The sequence below is a fragment of the Nylanderia fulva genome, unplaced genomic scaffold (assembly GCF_048542155.1).
Source record: "Nylanderia fulva isolate GAGA-0341 unplaced genomic scaffold, ASM4854215v1 Scaffold19, whole genome shotgun sequence".
Classification (NCBI taxonomy): domain Eukaryota; kingdom Metazoa; phylum Arthropoda; class Insecta; order Hymenoptera; family Formicidae; genus Nylanderia; species Nylanderia fulva.
The window spans coordinates 3,295,014-3,308,727 of NW_028190161.1; the positions used below are offsets into that span (position 1 = coordinate 3,295,014).

The 13,714-nt window shown below is 36.0% G+C and overlaps 1 protein-coding gene across 9 annotated transcripts in view; it reads right to left on the reverse strand.

Moving 5' to 3' along the window:
- The window catches only part of LOC114936159 (uncharacterized), a 366,697-nt gene that overhangs the window by 345,891 nt on the left and 7,092 nt on the right, over positions 1-13,714 (reverse strand). The gene's annotated exons all lie outside the window — the stretch shown is intronic.

Here is a 13,714-nt window from a genome sequence, read left to right on the forward strand (position 1 = left end):
CCGCGAGACCTGTCTAACGATTATAAACGAAATGTTATAGATTAGCAGTGTCACGGCTGATTGTTCAGCAAGTTTTGCAAATCTTATAATTAATAATATTGAATATATATAATAATTTAATCAACATACGACATACATCATATTCATTCATTTAACCATCTATCGATGGTAAAAGTATTCGGTGCCGGATGTTGTTCAAGCATCGCAAGCAATTTTAATCGACCCAGCGAATAGCGTTCTCGCACACACCTAGAAGAAGTGAAGCGCCGTATAATTTAATAATTCTAGCTGTGAAAACTCGCAACGTGCCATAACTCTTCACGATCTCCTGCGTACATTAGCCGGAGAAAAACTGTGTTTGCATATGCGCAGCATAAACATCGGCGCGTTTCGGGGATGAAGGGGGAGAGAGAGAGAAACGGGGGACACGATCGTGCATTTTATGTACGACGACGTAGAGATACACACAGAGTTAAGGCGAAGAAAAAGGCACGTGCGCGCGAGCAGGACTGTAGTACAATTTTCCGTCGCGCAAGTAAGCCGCTTACGAAAAGCGGGCTCGAGTCGCCGTTTCTCATGTTACCTGGCACGAGTTATGACGGCGTATGTGTGTGCCGCGTCCGGCGCGCACACAAACGCGACGGCCAAGAAAAACGTTTTGAGCGCGATCGTTTGTTTTCGTCAGAATTCCGCGTGAGAATCGCGGAAATATATCGCTGCGGAAAAGTTACGCTAAAGTCTCGATATCATTAGCTGTTAAGTGCAACAATTATCGCACGCGGTCTCTCGAATACTCAGAAATTAATGTATGTGTATATGTATCGAATTTATATTTTATGGACTATTTTTTTATATAATTTATAACGAAAGCTAGAATTTAGATTAATATTCTATTCATCGTTTTATATGTATTTTGATGTATATATTTTCATACAATTTAGATTATTATTTTGTACATAGGATATGTATAAAAGAAACTTGTATATTCTGCATATGGTAAAATTATTTTATTTGTATTATTATATTCTCTTCCTCTTTAATCAATTTATATCATTTTTTGCTCAAATTAATATACCAATAAAAATATTAAGAGGAAAGCTCATTAGAGTCTAGTAATAATTTACGAGATATTGAAACTTTTATTTTAATGAGTAGTTTAGGAAAAATAATAAAATTTATTCAAACCATTTGTCTCTGAAATGAAACGACTAAAATAATTTGCTGAGTGGACAGTTGCTAAAAGGAGAATATATTAAAATCTATTCTATTTGTAGTCTGATATTTTGATTTACAAATTATTCTTCAAATTGCAAAATATAATTATAATTAGAATTTTATAAATTATCTATAAAAGTATTTATATTTTATTTCTTTATTTGTGATTCAACTAATTAATTATGTCTCGAAATTGCATTTATTGGTACCTATATGTTTCTATCGGAGTATTCCAACTTCGTTAAATTAAAAAATTTTAAAGTTTTCCTTCAAAACAGTTTTGTACAAGAAAACAGAAAATAACGTTGTGCTTGCTATTCTAAATAGTGAAAATTGAAAATGAATTTCTCCATCCGGTTAATGTAAAAGTAAAATACGTTAAATTTTAAATATATCGCTCGACACAATAACGTGAAACATTATACAACTGTAAGCGTATCTACAGTAATCAAAAATAAACAAAATATCTTTTGCATGACTTCAATATTACTGTATTTCCGAATATTTCAAACTTCAACATTGGATGATGTCTATCCAATAACAGTCGGAATATACATCCTGATATACGAATAAACGTACGATATTTCGATAATCCGAGAAGTTTGAATAGAGTCAACAATTGTTAAAATCAATAGAATCTGTTTTAGAACTAGAAAACAGACATAGAAAAGTGTTACGAATATAAGCCCACGTCTATGTATAAAATACGCGATAAATTGTCATATCTATAAAGGAAATGTGTCAGATTTAACCTTTATCTGGAACTCGTTTTAGTTTTATGAACCTATTGGATATATCTTGCTCGTTTGTGTTGCTGCGGTTTATCTGAGATATTTCAATTTTCACTATTTACTGACAGCTCGCATTAATACAGTATTTCATAATTCTATTGCATTATTACATAGTATACCATTTTTTCGTTCATTACCATTAATTAATCGTTTAGCGTATTAATATCTATATAATTATTTTATTTTATCTAAATGCCTAAAAAAAAATAATATCTTGATTATTATTTATAAAGCAATATTGTTCTAAAGTATATTAGAACATTTTATATAACAAAAAAGAATGTTGAAATAATTCATATTAAAATATCAACGATATTACGAGTAGTGATATATTTTGTATTTCACAAGCGTGTTAATTTACATGAACGCTAATCAGATATATATATATATATATATATATATATATATATATATATATATATGACATTTAAGAACGTGCATACATATGATAATAATTCGACGTTAACATTGCGATATTAAATTATATTCCGGCAAAAAAAGGCTTCGATAAGAAAAGCATATCGCGTTGAGATAAGGATTAAATGTGACTCTTTCCACATGAATCAAATGGCGCGTGTTGTTAATCTGGAACGAATCGCTGATACCGCTGCGGCGCCGACGTGAAACTTTGATCGAGAAAAACGGGAAGGTCGGCTTTATTAATAATTATTACGTACAAGACGAAGCCGAGCAGGCGAGATACGACTAACGTACGGATCTTTCTCTTTCTCTCGTGACTCGCGTGCTCGAGAGACCACACTCTGTCCTTCTTATTCTCATTCCCTCTCTCCCTCTCGCTCCCTCCCTTTCTCTCGCTCCCGTTCTTTAGTTCTCTGCCGGTCGAATCGATATACGTGCACGAATGCGGCTTCGAGCTTCGTCCACTTCTTCTTTCACGTGACTACCGCAAGAAAGAGGGCCGGCCGAATCAATATCTCACACAGACATTTCGACCTCGTCCTCGTAGCTGTCGCCGCGAGAGCTCCTCGCACCCTTCCAAGGTCGTTCTCATCGTCTGAGTCGAACCCGACGTTGCAAAACGCGACTGAATCTCTAATTAATCTCCCTTTTTATATATCCTATGCCCTCGAATATTATGCGCGAATATACCTATATATGCGCGTATCTATCGCGTGCACGTGTTAAAACACGTGTGTCGAACATCGCGCAAGCGTGTATAATATTGTATATTCGACAGCCGTGGGCAAAATGAACAATTTACTTTCTTATTGAATTATACGAAACCCTGTGCGCGGATAGAGCACTTGACACTTTGCCTAATTCCGAGTGTCATTCAAAGTTGCAGCAAGCGCGAGATTCTTTGTAAGACGCAAATCGTATTAGAACATCGAAGATTCCTTCCGAAGAGATAATAGATTCTTATCTCTCTCTCTTTCTTGAAAATACTTGCACCTAACTTAATCTTTCTCTAATCAAGACGCGCTGAACATCCTTTTTATTATTCATTTCGTTTGTCAAAATATAATTACTTATGTATGCGTTGCAATTTTATATAATTTTTTTAATCCAATAACTCGGAGTACTTTCTAAATTCCATTTTGGTAATATAAAATTGATGAAAAACAGTTTGGAATAAAAGATATTACGAATTTGCATTAAATGTTAAAAATTAACAAATACTGAAAAAATAAATTATCGGTACAATTATTTAATATTTCACATAAAGTACAACGTAAAGAACGAAAAAAAAAAAAAAAAAAAAAAAAAAAAAAAATTCGTGCCGATTGTTGAAAATGACGATACATTGGATATTAAAGCAGACGCGCGGTTTTCTCGTTGCGCGAGTTTTTATTTGTTAGACGAGCCATTTATAACGAAGCCATCATAATACAACGGTTGGATACGTGATTGCGGTCGATTGGACAAATCCATCGACGCGATACGTCGACAGAGAGAGAGAGAGCCGGCGCGACGCGGCGATTCGATCGGCAGAGGATGAATGAATGCATGAGAACGAGAGGGATGTGTGCGAGAAAGGGAAGGGACGAGAGAGGAGAGGAGGACAAAGAGCGATGAGATAGAAAAAATGATTTTTAACATTTCCGATAGATTGCACCTGATTACCCGGACCATACGAGCGGGCACGTGCAGCCTCTGCACGCGCGTGTGTGCATGTGCACGCTCGTTCACCCGATGGGTTTCCCTTTGTGCTGCGAGACCGGAATAAAGTAAAAAAGAAGAGCGAAATTAACGGAATGAAACAATGGGAACGACCGGGCTTAAGGGTTGCTGCCGGCTGTGTAATGGAATTAGGTCCGATTAAATTAGCTAAAAGGATTTTAGGTATGTACCGAAGGAGCAAACTATGTTTTCGATATTATCGTATTTCTTTCTCGTGCCTGCGGATACAAGCGGTGCTTCAGAGTCGCGCCTTAATACGACCCTGATAACTGTCACGCATAACATACGTAACGTTCGCGCAAGTTTTCTAATATAGCTTTCTCTATTTTCTAACGTTCCAATTGAAAATTTACCGCTTCGTCAAATGTTTCAGTTCAATTTTAATCTAAAATTTAACAGAGAAAATGTGTGTGTGTGTGTGTGTCGAAGAAGAACATTTATCACATAAGTTGCATTCATTTTGTGCCGATATTTTCCGTCAAATAAAATTAAATTTTCAAGTATGTAACTTTGTACTTAACTCTCTTAAATGCTAACTAATACACATCAAGTTGAAAATATCGCAGTATATATATATATATATATATATATATATTTGATTGACATATTGTATAAGTTTACAGAATAAGTTAATTTATTCATACAATTTCTATCTCTATTATTTAGAACATTTAAAATATTTATTTCTTGCCAAATAAGGCGGACAATAAGAATAAAATCAAATTAAATAATTGATATGCAATTCTTCTTTACACAGACACAATCTTCGATCGACGGTTTATTTTGAAACAGAATAGCGAAAAGAAAGTCAGTCGCAAAAAAATATTCCGTGAAAGAGACTCTCGAAAGCTTTTTCGCGGAGCAACGTAGATCTGAGCAAACCTCGATACCGCGATACGATGGCAAGTGGATCTTTTTCAAGGGGTTTAGAATTCATGCATCGTCGTAAAAATAAGACACGGTTGCGTGTGTACCAGCGAAAGCGTCGTCCCGATATAAATTCGCATGCGCCAGTGCACTATTTTCCGCTCGAGACTTTTTTCCACTCTTCCGTCGTCCTTTCAATACCCGTATACATGTATAGAAAATCCTAGAAGAGAGAAGCTCCGGCGAAGCCGGGAGCATCGCCTTCCTTACGCGAGAGGGGATAGAGAGAACCTACTCTTCTGCATCAGCACGCCGCCGAGGAAGTTGCAGAGAAAGACCGGAAACACCTCTCCGCTTGTGCCCAGTCCGAGCCGAATTCCGTTCATTAAGGAAGTTACCGGTCGAACAAAGTAGCGCGCGAGCAGAGCGCAAGAAGTAATTGACATTCGCGGCGGCTGCAGCCTGTATCGCGCCTGGATAATAACCGGCTGGCTGCGCGAGCTCGCAGGATGCAATTTGTTTTGTAACAAGCCCGCCCCTTACCCCCTCCCACCTCGCTTGCGAATTACGCGAATCGCTATTTCATCCAGGGCGCAATTAGACTCCATTTTGCGCGTCGTATAAATCGGTGTTTCGGGAATTTTCGCTACTTAGAAGGGAAAAAAGATCAGGGTGTCCAGCAAACTCGATGAAAAAAATTCCCTCACTTTTTCATTTGATTTTCTAAGACTAGAAATTAATTTTTTCCCTGATTTTTTAGTATTATATATATATATATATATATATATATATATATTTTTTTTTTTTTCCAAACATATAATTTGCATATATCTATATTTTTGTCAACAATAAAAAGGTCGGAAATTAAAACAAAAATTTAAATCATATACAATTTGAATTATGTACGAGAATCGAAACAAACTATAAACTATTTAAATAATCACGTTTTTTACTTATATCAAATTTGTTAGTTTTATCTCTATGTTCAACACATTGAAATAAAATAACACGACGATGAAAATATAAATTAACGAACACGCTGTAGATTAATCAATTTTTAACACAGAAAATTAGTGTGCTATGGGAGTCAAGAGAAAAAGTTTATATTTATTTAATAAAAAATTTCAAATTATTGAGACAAATGTAGAATAATGTAAAAAAATCCAGATAAATAGTAAATAAAACTCGCTGCTGCTAGACACCCTGAAAAGTGTTGAGTGTCGGGGAGGCTGCCGAAAGGTGACTCTGTGGCCTCTTCACCCACGCCAAGTTTATGTAAGTCTTTGTTTTGTTTGTACTTCGTTCATAGGTGGGGGTAACAACCCTCCCACCTTTATTGTGGTCGGCAATAGTGCCTCAATGTTGGCTCCTTGAGGGCTGGGCCTGCGGCCCTTACTTGGTTTATGTTGTGGACGTGTATATGTTTGTCCACGTATAGTTGGTGACGTCTTGTGACGTTTAAGTGTGGTGTGGACGGCTGCGGCCGTCTCACTGACCGGGTTGGCAGAGAGAGGGGTGGGGGCCCCGCTCTCATTGCACGTCGACCCTGGGAAGTCCGGGGGGGGCTAGTAGCCCGGCTCCCCTCGATGCCCTTTCGGGGCAAGGGATGTCCTCTCCGGGGGGATACCTGTAGTATCCTCTCGGGGGATGTGTCCTTCCTAAAGGACGCCGGTCGGGTGTCCACCGTGAAGTTATGCTTACGCGGTTCCGCGGTGGACATAACCCATATGACCAGGGGCTTCAGTCAGGTTTTAGGTCGGTCCCCCGCCCGATAGTCCCTCGGGATACTACGGGCGGGAATCCACCACAAAGCCTCCTGACCCTCCCTCAGGGGTCAGGACGGCGAAGTTTGGTTTAGGCAAATTTCCTGACTATAAAAAAAAAAAAAAAAAAAAAAAAAAGACACCCTGAAAAAGATATATCGACAAACTGTCTCTCTTTGACTTCGTTATCTTCGTCTTAAATCGTGTACTCGAAATTTTTCTTATTTGATGTGCTAAAAACGGAAGGTTAATGCGACTAATAAAATCATCTGATTAAATAATAATCATTCTAATGAAAGATTGAAAATTCCAAATTCGTCGTAGAATTCATAATCGAAATTTAATCCGCTAAAAGTAGGACGTTCCTTAAATAAGATTGCGACCTGGAAAAGGTCGTTTTATTAATCAAAGTTAATTAACCAAAATCAGCTACACAATTCACGTTATATTATTCAGCGACTTCAGACTAAACGTTTCAGTTGTTAATATGACACAGATTTTCAAAGGTTTATTTAGTATAAACACAATAAAGTGGCGCGAAAAGCAACGCGCGAAAACAAAGAATTAAACGCTTGAAATTTATGCCAACATAAGCTGTGTTACATGTACAGTGTTACAGTTATGTTTCATTGAAAAGTAAGCAATTTAGTAGGGCGAAGGGTATTACGTGTAAACAAACTGTGTTATTTGCATTTTCATATTTACATTCGCAAACGCGTCGATGAGATAATTCAGGTGGAGAATTCTTTAAATTGGGATACGTGTTGTATCAAATGAGAAAAATTGAATTATAGGAATCGTCAAAGTAAGAAAAATGTTATTTTTGAAATATTAATTAACTTTCGTCAAATGTCAATTAATTGTCTCTTTACCAATAATAAGAACTAAGATTACAAACTCATATCGCTTCAGTCACCAGCTATTTATAAAGTAATAACATGTTTCGCGTTATTGTTTATAGTTCTTATCAAAAAAAATCAATTTTTAAATTCTCTCTAATATATTTCTTGCGTTAACATATATTATGTAAATAAAAATGTTAAAGAATTTGATAGAATGGGAAATATAATTTTTTAATGTACACCGCATAATAGTAAAAATTATATGCAGAAACTCACAATCTAGTTTTTAAAGTTTTTATAAGAATTTTTGTTAAACTCTGGAAAAAGTATTCCCTCAGGTACTTATGTAGATACTTATATGTGCGAACGTCTCACGAGGCTCGATTTTATAAAATTTTATCTTTGGCAAACACGAACAATAGGGAAGTATGCGCTAAAGCGAGATCACCATATGTATAAAGGCAGAGGCGCATTATCAACCGAATAGAAAACAATGGCGATATCGATTCGCCGTGGCATCCACTCAAATAGAGCGGTGCAAATGCTCAACGCTGGGGCTTTATGTTCACACTTTCGACATTTAAGTATCTATGAACCCAACAAGTTTGCCGCATCTGCCGAGATTCCACGACGGTAGAACATATTTCGTAAAATATATCCGAGAAATTATCACTGCGCTTCGAGCCACTGTTTCGGTAGTTTGAACCTTCGAACTTTAAATCCAACGAAACTTTACACGCGATACTGTTTTTCGACCATTACCGAAGTTTGTGATAATGTAGGGATATTAGGAGTAACGCAAAATACACTCTACTGTGTTGGAATAGTCCGCAATCAATTAAGTTAATATAGGTATTCTCAATAAAAATTATAAGTAACATTTTTTTCATATATTAATAAATCGGAATTTTGTTCACTTTATTTTTTATTGAGATTTTGTTTTATTATTATTATTATTATTATAATCTTTAATTTGTCACAAAACTGTCATTTATGTTCAATTTTCGTAGAAAAACAAAATACATATTTTTATTAAGAAATTTGCTTTTAAAAGATTATTTGTTTTTTTGTGGGAAAAATGCAACACGATTATTTCAACAAAAAAATAAACCCCAAAAAATGCTAAACATAAAAATGATGTATATCGCTCTGAGAGTTCTTCGTAAGCAATATTAATTCTCTGAAGCGAATATACCGAGGCAAATATGCTAACCATAACTTTGGCCGACACAGACATACTCGTACGTTCTAATCTTAAGGGAGTACAAATAATATAGCCATGGAAAAGGAGGAAACCCCTACTTTGTTTAAAAAAAAAAATTCCAAATTGCGTGAAGAGGCAGAGTCGAGGAGAAAAATATTCCACGTTCAGCCGCCAATTCTCATTACATTAGGAGCAACATCGCGACATGTCGCAGTATCATTTTCAGCAAGTCCATTCCTACAACATGCCCGTGGCTTTCATCGCAGGCAAATGGTTGCGTGCAATTAAACGGAGAATATTTTTCGTCCCAACGAGCCTCTCCACGGGCGGCATTTTTGGGGCTAAAAGCGCATCGCGCATGGGATCAGAAACATTATACCGGCATTTTCCACGAGTACTCGCATTAAAAAATAACGTTCCAGAGAAAAGCCACCCTCGAGCCGTTTTATTGACGCGAATTATTCTGAAATGTAGTGGAATTTCATTTATTAGAACCCGTCAAGACGCATAAGCGGAATACCGAGAATGAATGGTAGGTAATTCTGCATTTTGAATCCGTATACACATTTCAGAGAGCTATAGATATATACATTTCTCTCTAAAATTATATTAAATGATATATATATATATATATATATATATAGGGAAATATTTACAATGTTAAATAAAACTCAATAATATATTCAGTTATATTAATAATTCAAAAAAAATGTAACATTAATAATAAATTTAATATATTTAATTAAAATGTAACTAAATAAATGTATATATGTTGAATAAAATTAAAAATTTCGAATGATATAAATAGAAATGATTACGACTGACATAATTAATAAAAATGTACAGGATGAGCGATATAAAATTAGCCTTCCATTCATACATACGTTTCATTCAATATACTGCCACAAAAATATCTAATCGATATCTAACATTAACAGGGATCGCGCGGCACAAAATTTGTATATATGTATACATGTTTACGATATGGAAAAATTCTCAAGAAAGCCATCGAGGCAGCCAAGTTCCTCCGACGAACGCGTGACATATCGGTGGACGAAGTGCAATTAGAACGCGAAATTGGTCGCGTGTGAGAGAGCGCGGGGTTAAAAAACCGCTCAAAAGCAATTTGACGAGGCGCGGTGGATGCGTCGGGCCGCTTTGAAGCCATAAATTCGCGAGGGGGCGCGCGATTGCGGGTGCGACGGGGGTTATTCACCATCCAATCGGACGTTGCGCTCTGGCTGCTCGTTCATGCATTTCAACGCTTGCAAATCATTCATTCCGACTCATTGTCGGCAAGTCGGCCGCGCTACGCGTGCGTTGTCACGCCGCGCAAAATGCATACTCTCTCTCTCTCTCTCTCTCTCTCTCTCTCTCTCTCTCTCTCTCTCTCTCTCTCTCTCTCTCTCTCTTTCTCTCGCTCTCCCGCGTCATGGAATTCCTCGAGATAGGATGCGAAGAGAAAGAGCAATGCCCTTGAATATTTATCATTCCCGCGGGATCAAATTCTGCGCCAACGAACGCGTTATCGGCAAGCCGCACGAATTGGCGCGAAAACGCGGTCATTACGGCGCAACCAAGCTGCGAATCGAAAAAACTGAGATCGTTATCAAGAGCTGGTCTGAAAAAAAATTATAACGTCGAGAAAAAGCGAACAAAAGAGAGAGAGAGAGAGAGAGAGAGAGAGAGATAGTTTCGTCATTCGTCGATAAAATCGTATTGCTTCGATATTTGCTAAATATTGTTTATTGAACTATTTAGCACATGAATGTATTAAATTCTATGAAATATAGATTGTTGTTAATTCAATTACATTATTTGTTTACGTTTATATTAATTATTAATGAATTTCTACATGTGCTAACGATACTGAATGCATATGTAATAAACTAATCCGCGCGTGAACAATTATGATTTACATATAAATATCGAATCACGATCTTTTTGTAAGTAATGCAGAGAGGCAATAAAGTGTAGTTTGTTATGTTTCATTGTTTATTCGAAACACATTGAATTTAAAAGCTTCCTGAATCATTTCGGAGTGTGCGTGTATTTTTGTTTTAATTCTATTGTACAACTTCATTAGATATCCATCATGACGAACAAAATAGAACAGAATGTTCAACAACCTTTATTATTCTAAAATGGACGTGCGATCAAAGGTCGATTACATAACTTTTCACTTTTTTACGGATGAAAAAGTTAAAAGCTAAAATTTTGCACACGAATATATATATATTCGGATTTTCATTTTTATATCCCTGCTTTTTGCGTTTTTGTTCCAGTAGCTTAATTTCACTTTACATAATCTGCATTTACTTGAAATTTATTATTAACGTCTTTTTCGATTTGGATTTTTCTCCTTTTAAATCTAATTTTTTAACAAAGTAAATGTTTAGTAGAATTTCGTCGTTTAGTAACTTTTATTCAAAGAGAAAGGTTTTTAAGTGCGCGATACTATTCGAAAGGATGAAAAACAGAGAGTAAGAGAGTCCATTAACAATCGCGCCAATTATCGCGCGATTTATCGAATGAATACGTCAAATAAATGCTCTGGCATTGCGAAACGTTGCACGCTGGAGCTGGTATCGGCTATGAAATCCCAATCGTACACAGATCGGGAAGAGAAGGGAAGGTTAACAGGCCACGACAAGAAGAGGGGCGGACAGAGACGAAAAGAATGGTGAGAAAGGGGGAAAAGAGAGAGAGGTTACAAGCGAGACTGCGAGTTCGTTCGAGCATCCAAAAAAGGGGAACGCAAGAACGCCCGTGGATTTACGTTGATGTATCGCCCGAGGTGAGCGAGAAAGAGAAAGGATTGAGAAAAGGGAGGGAGGGTAAAACGGGAAATAGGGTGGGGCACAGTAGGAGCAGAGGGGAAAAATATTTGTAGGTTATGCCAGCGGGTCAACGCCACCCGCCTGTTCCTCACATGAGCGCAGTCTGTTACGAGACTAAAATTAAAACAAGGGATATCCCCCGATATACACCAGCATATGCACGCGTCTAGAAATGCTTACATCGCGTCGATATTATCAGACAATATCGTTGAATAGACTTCCAGTAACGATATTGACGAAATACTATATATCTTAATATACATGTAACATTGAATAAGAGATATCGGAGCTAGAATTTTGGCAACTATAATTTTCTAATGCCTTGTACATTTTTAGATCTGTACCATAATTATTTGCATTGAAATTTGTTAAATACAGAACAGACATTTTTTCGAGTCTCAATATTGTAACTTCTCAATCACAATTCTAAACTTTTTCAACTGAAAAATAATGCTGCGAGTTATAATCAAAAATATAAATAAATCATGATAAAATTCATAGGTGAGAGAAACTTCAAAACTCACGTGTCTTTTCAATTCTGCTAGAATGTATTGTTTATACACAAAACAGCAAATTTGTAATTCTAAATTGCAACAGATACGTGCAAATTTCTCGTTTGCATAAATTTGAGAAATTTAAAGAGACGTTCCAAGAGAAATGGTAGACCTAAACAATGCAATAAGGACTGCACAAAATACGTTGCCAAGTTTATAGTTAAGATGCCACGAAGGTGAGGCTCCGCACTTCAGCATCACCCTGTTGCTGCGCTTTCAGGCGCGACAATTCAACATTATGTGCGCAACCCTCAAATTACGTCACCGTCCTCGAATAATGTCGCCCTTCCGTGTCTTCCCCAAGCTTTTCTCTCGCTAGCATAAGAATTAATGCGTGCCATCAAACGCGGCAATCGGCAATCGATTATATTCCTTCTAACTCTTCGAGCAACTCTTCTTAACCAAAATTCGATTACAGGCGGCTACTTATCAGTTCTCGTAATTTAATTAACAAAATCGAGTTTCTGTCAAGGCAAATTCCACTTGTAATTAACCGAGGCACAAGGTTTTGTAATCAATGTTCACCCCTTCACCTTAATTTCTCCCGACACTTCTAATTTTGAATATTAACCAAATATATTTTATGAAATGTACGCAAATTTTTATTAAAACAAAGCAATTTACAATATCTCACTTGCTCTTATGCGCATATCTCGCCCATCTTTCGAGATCAATGAATCGGTCGAACGCTTTTCTAGAACAAGAGTTGTTGGCAAAAGGAGGAGAAGGTTGTGAATGCGCCCTTTCCAAATTATCGATCCGTATAACCGTCGATAAGTTCACCACCGAGGGATTGGCATGATTATATTACTCCGAAACATTGTTTTAGAACCTCACAGATTTATTATGTAAAGCGAATTAGCATACTGCTGATAACTCGTAATGCTTTTTTTATAAAGTTGGACATTAATCCTTTTGAATACAGTTTACATTTAGTTAGCTCTTAAAAGCATGAGGAATTATTAACAGTGCATCAATTCGTATCTACTCTGGAAACTTTATTTCCATAAACAAATTAAAAAAAAAATAACTTTTTTTGTTATACAGAGAGATATATGTATAAATAATTATAAAACTAATAAGAGTAAATAAAGTGTGTGATACTTTATCTCAATATTTCATACTTTTAACATTTTAACACTTTTCTGCGTTTCCTAGTAAAATTATTTATCTTCATAGCGTAATTTAGTCGGAATGTTTCAAGTTTTAATCTCAATTAAACTTTATATGTATCTATATTAGAACATCATTAAAAGGATTATGCAGAATAATATCTGAAAATAATTAAAAGACTGCTTTGTTTGCGCATTAAAAATTTGAAGTTTTAAAATTATAAAATAAATTTGTAAATTTTCTAAAAATGAAAATCTATATCATATCCATTTTTTTACAAAAATATGTGTGCATACAAAAATATAGTAAATGACAATTTCTCCCGTAATTCTTTTTTTAGTAATATTTTACATTTTGACATTTCTCTGTTAATAGTTATTTGT